General features: G+C 31.7%; 1 long non-coding RNA gene across 1 annotated transcript; it reads right to left on the minus strand.

The window, feature by feature from the left end:
• Nucleotides 1–1,546: 1,546 nt before the first annotated feature.
• Nucleotides 1,547–2,446, minus strand: LOC114078621. Its single transcript, XR_003580273.1, has 2 exons — nucleotides 2,370–2,446; nucleotides 1,547–1,729 (listed from the first exon to the last, which is right to left on the minus strand). It is a non-coding gene; the product is annotated as an uncharacterized LOC114078621 (long non-coding RNA).
• Between the last annotated feature and the right edge of the window lie 3,554 nt (nucleotides 2,447–6,000).

Consider the following 6,000-nt stretch of genomic DNA (forward strand, 5'->3'; position numbering starts at 1 on the left):
CAACCCATTATCACAAAGCATGTGCATGTTTCATGCTTTTCAGGCATTTATGAAAAAAATAAAATTTCCTTTATTTCCTTTTCCTTTTCGTTTTTCCGTTTTTCTCCTTTCCTCTTTGCTTGACATACCTTCTTATTTGTTGGTGGTTCCCAAAACTTATTCATTTGTGGTGAAGACAACTAGAAAATTGTAACTCATTATTGAACATAAAACAATATAATTTGAGAGCTAGTAGATAAACAAAAAATACGGATGGATCTTACTCAAGGAACAATATGAACTTAAACATAACTCAACACCAATATGTACGCCATGAGATTAGGATTTTCCAAAACTAGTTCATTTTTTTACGCATAGGACACTTAACAAACCCCAAAAGTTTGATATTATGTTTTCTTTTCCTTTTGAAAGATCAATAATTATGGAACCACAATTAGCTTAGGCATATTTTGACTACTAATATTCATATTACGATATTAATGAAATATCAAACATATAATATTCAAAGTTGAATTCTATATAGAAGTTGATGGTTTTGTATTGATGTACAATTTGTAAAAATGTTTTTCCATAATCAGAAGATTACTCAACATTTGAGAGCCACCACTACTAAACGTGTTACTTTGATTCTTAACAAAACTTATGGCTTCCAATTCAATTTGGTTCTATGGTAATGAAAATACACACTTGAATTCTCAAGTTGAAAACATCAAGTTTACTCGAAAGAACGAATGACTAAAACTACTCTAAGCATTAACGAAAGCAAATTGTATGCACATACATGTGTTTTCAAAGACCTATTTAAGGTGCGGTTAAGCTCTAAAGTTGAGCGAAAAACAAGTTAAGCACCACATTTTGGTTAGTTCATGCACCAATGCAGTCATCAAGACACTAAGGTGTATACTTTTCTACAAATGGGTGTGATCCCTATTAGTCAACACTACATGATAAACTTCACTTAAATTGAAAGACAATTAATTCCTTTGTACATATTGTTCTTATTATTCGATTTATTTTATTTTTGTTTGTTTCCTTATAAAAATTGTAATATATTTAAGCTTAAATCTCCAATAGACCTCATTACTTTTTTGCACAATTGCCTTTCATAATGTCGCCTTACACACAAGTTAGAGATATGACTCTCTTCAACAATTGTGTTTATTTCAGCAGAGGTGGAAAGCAATTAGAGTGTTATACCACTTCTTGTTTTAATCCCTAAATGTGATAATATAGTACATCAAACATCAATAAAATCTTTCATTCCATGAGAATGATACATGCAAACATATATGTTGCTCTCTAGAAGTTAAAGTTAGACACAACTTTTGTCATTTTCTAAAGTGCACAAGGGGGAAATAGAAAGCATGTTCTTCATTCTTTCTAAGTTTACATCCTTTTGTGTTAAATATTTCATGCGCGTCCAAGCTTCACATGATGTTTAAAAAGTTCAAACACTGCATCTTTCGTTCTACTCCTAAAATCTCCCTGAATGAATCTTCTTTTGTCTCTCTTTTTCTCGTAATCTTATTGCCGCTCGGAGCAAGTAGCTTAGAAATACAATAGTTCCACAAGAACAAACAGTAAATCCATACAACGTCAGATTTTTTGAATTTTACAACATGCTTGAGAAATCGTAATAAATAACATGATCTTACGCGTACCACACTGCTGTCTTCTCCGGAATGCGACATCTATCAAACATCTTGCGAAAATCTGGAAACTCCAAAAACTCAACAAAGTAAAAAGTTTTCATCAGTTTCATAATTAAGCACAAGATCACACACACAACAAAAATAACAAAAAAATAGTCTATTATCAACTAAAAATATTCCATTTTGTGCTTCTTGTTCTAGAAAAGAAAAATGTGACCGACCAATTAATAAAAATTAGAGAAGTATGAAGTCCCTTAAACCAACAATCTGAATCAACAAAAGAGCTTAAAAAACAAAATAATTAAAAAGTAAAAATCTTTCATATACAAAATTACCGTTGGCTGTAAACCATAAAAATCTTTTTAAAACTAGGTATGTCAGGAATCAACGCGTGAACAACATTCTTTTTAGATTAAACTACAATTAACCCTTCAATGATAATTTTTTTTTTTAAAAAAAAAAACCCTTAACCCATAACAATCTTTTTTTTTCATTAATCAAATTTATCAAAAGCAGTGAATAAAAAAACCCTTTGGATCGGACTACAATTAACCTATGGAAAACACTTTTTTTTTTCAAAAAAACTGAACCACAAAAATCATTTTTTTTGCGTAAATCAAAATTCTCAAAAGCAGATTCATTCAATTTATCAAACATCAAACTGGGCAGATATAGAAACACCAAAAACCATGAAAAAAAATGTAAAATTGAGCATACCTTTGAGCAATGTTTGCATAAAATAGGTTTCTCCAAAAAAAAAAAGAATCATCATTCATGTCTTCTGATATATACACAAACAGACAATTTTATATCATCACAATCTATATTTATTGTGAAAAAAGAAATAAAATTTAAGGTAGAATACAATTGATGGTGTCTTTAAAAAGTTTTGATGACGAAAGTTTGAATTCCTTATATAATTATTTAATTTAAATAGTAAGATATGCCCCTATTTTTTAATAACACATACTCTCTCCTTTTTTTCTAATTGATTTTTCTAAAGTATTTATTCTAGTCTTTCCGTAGCAATTTTTACATTTGTATTTTACTTCTTTAAGATTATCATATATATAATTTATAATCTATGTAGCCAATTTCCCATGAAAAACATTCTTTTCTTTAAAAGAAATAGTGAAAAATGTAAATAAAGTATGTATACGAGACAATAGTATGCTACACTGAAATAAATAAATAGATTTAAAAAAATTATTAATAAGAATAAAAACTTTATTTTATAATTTAAATATAATTTTAGGTTTAGTAAACATCAAAATCATATTTGTATATTATAGTTATAGTTTGCATAATTGTGCTTCATAGAAAGTTTATGATTGTTATGGGGCATCAAATTTGTATATATCGATGGGAAGAGCATCAAATTTATATGAATAGATGGCAAATGTTTCTCGTTTATATAAAAGTGCAAGGGTTATATATGTATATTAGTTAGATAATTGTATATATGTAACTACTATGTATATATTTCAATGATTCTCTTTGTATATCTACATAAAATTTTAATTTGTGTACAATTGAATCGAAATATATTTTTATATCAAATCTCTCTCTCTTTTTATACAACATAAATTATACATTGTCATTTGTATAACATGTGTTTTTCGTAAAGTGAGAAAGAAAGAAAGGCTAAAGCGAATATGGTAGGGGAAGATATGTATTTTTTCAATTATAAGTATTCATGATTTTTATTTGCTGGCCTATCATATTTACCATCCCTATCATAGTTCAGACCTGTATTTCAGGAATCATAACCCTGTTTTTCGTTGTTATAATTTCGGACTACCCCTTGTTTCACCAGATAGTTAGCTTCCTCATCAAGGTCAACATCCTGATCTTCTTACATGTTTTATTTCCCACAACATTTACTATATTAGACTTGGATAAAATTTGCTTTGTGAGCAGATTTATTTATGTCCGCATATGTGGCATTTCTTCATCCCTTTCTTCTTCTCTCTTCCTCTGTTTAGCAGAAAGTTCAAATGTATACCTCAGAGCTCCTACCTCTGCATCTCTAGTGTACCATGCTCTATTGTTCATTGAGAACTCATCTAATAATTGCATGATCTCAGCAAACGATATTCTCATAAATGAGCCTCTACAATTGCATCAACAACAGATTTAGTAATAATCGTTGGGGCATTTATTTAGCTTTAAGATGAATCTCAGCCAAGTATCGTGCATTGCCTCTGTTGGTAGCTTTTTATGTGTACAAATCCCATCGTTCATCTACCACTCTTTTGATTGTTTGAAAAATTGTTCCAGGAAAGCTTCCTTCAACTCGTTCCATGTTCGGACGGAGTCATCTGGCATCTCATTCAACCAGTTAATCGCCTGTATAGTAAAAGACAGAGAAAAAAACCTCAACCTCAGCTACTTTGCTCACTCAAGGGATCTCCTGTGACTTACAGATTGCCAAAGAATTCAATAAGTAAGAATTTTCATCATCACTAGCAGTTCCTATAAATATACCTTTTAGGTTCAGCAGGTGGATCACAGTGCTAGTCAGTGTGAACTTAACACCAGGAGGTAGTGTAGGTACAGAATAGCTCCTAATGCTATAGTTCCATCTATGTCACCACCATATTCCTCATACATCATGTGGCCAGGAGGAGGATATCTTCCTCTTGGAGCTAGAGGTTGACAATGTGGAGGGTCAAGTTCTTCGGCCCCTCTGTTGTCATCTACTTCCCTAGTTTGATTTATTCCAGCAGGTTGCTAGGAATATGACCTAGGTTGATTAATTCCAGAAGTTTACTAAACATTTCTAACAACATTTATTTTGGCCTCTAAAACTAGTATATGACTCTGAGCCTCTATTTCCTGTGCATTAACCATCATGCGAAGAGTAATCTGAAACTGAATCTTGTTTGGAATCAATGGGTCTCCTTTACTTCTAGTGTTTAGCATGCACAAACAAGCTCACTTAAAAGAGACACAAAATAGAAACCAAATGTAAAATTAGGAAATATAACTACAAAAATTGAACAAACTATAGTAAACAATACTTTTGAACTGAAAATCCCCGACAGCGACACAAAAATTTGATACGTCCAAACTTACACTTACTTAAAAAGTATACACGATTGTTGTTAATTTACAGTACTCAACAAGAGTTGAGGTCGATCCCACACAGAATTTCCTTACAGATAAGGTTTCACTATCGCGATTAATTAAATGTGGTTATGATCTCCTAAGCAAATAGTAACTAAATGTAAAATTGGGTTTAGTTGAAAGGTTCTAATTACAAAAACGTATAGTAAAACTTCACATTCACAGTTACAAATTAACTTGTTGTAATGTTGATTCAGTTAATTTAAAGAAACCTAGTTTGTGTTCACTATGTCATGAGTTCTAATGCTCTTCTGTAATTCTAGTGTCAGGCAAATCAATGTTTATTTAACCCTTCCGAATTGAATTTATCTAACACTTCTCAGCCTATTTAGATAATGATAGATTTTGTTCCTTTGAAATCAAAGTGTTAACAATATTGAACCTCTCCTACATTGGTATAATGTTAAAAAATCTCTTATCTAAAACTCCAACCTTAACTCTAATTTGTTAATTTAGTCAAGCATTTTCCTAATTGATGTTTTTCTCTCGCACAAACACAAAATACAGGCTTGTCTAATTCATGAACCCATATGTGGTATTTAACCGCTCATGTTTTCACTTAAAGAATCAATGACAGAAGACCAAATCATGTTAAGAACCACTTGTGAAAATTAATCGGTGATCGACAATTCCTTTAGTAAACTAATAATCTGAAATTGATAACAAGAATTGAAAAATCAAAAAAATGCAAAAATAAACATGATATTGTGATCTCCTTCATAAAACATAAAATTGTCGATAACAATTAAAAAATGACCTAAAGTACTTCAAAATAAAATGTTAGACATGAGTCATATTTGAACTAGTACTAAAATTCCAGGCCTTGTCAGGGTCGCGACCACGATTCGTCAACCACTTCACGGTCTCTAAACTCTCTGTTGTCTTCCTTTGGAGCTTCCCAAAAGTGGGTGTTCAAACATGGTCACTGGAATCTGCACCACAGAAGAGACCACGGTCTGTGATAAACTTCAATATATGCAAAGGTGCTCGTGACTTTGACTTGGGCCTCCTCACTTAATAACTCCTTGCACCCTCTTCACTGGATTCAAAATCACAATCACAACCATGAGCTGCAGTGATTACTATGACCCATGAAGTTGTTCGTGGCCTTCAATTGGACTTCATGATAGGACCACGACGCATGAAGTCGATCGTGGTCTTCACTTGTTCCTTTGTTATTCAGCTCCTCTCAGGCCTTCACAGTGGTTCAGTTTCACGG

The sequence above is a fragment of the Solanum pennellii genome, chromosome 9, assembly GCF_001406875.1.
Source record: "Solanum pennellii chromosome 9, SPENNV200".
Taxonomy (NCBI): Eukaryota; Viridiplantae; Streptophyta; class Magnoliopsida; order Solanales; family Solanaceae; genus Solanum; species Solanum pennellii.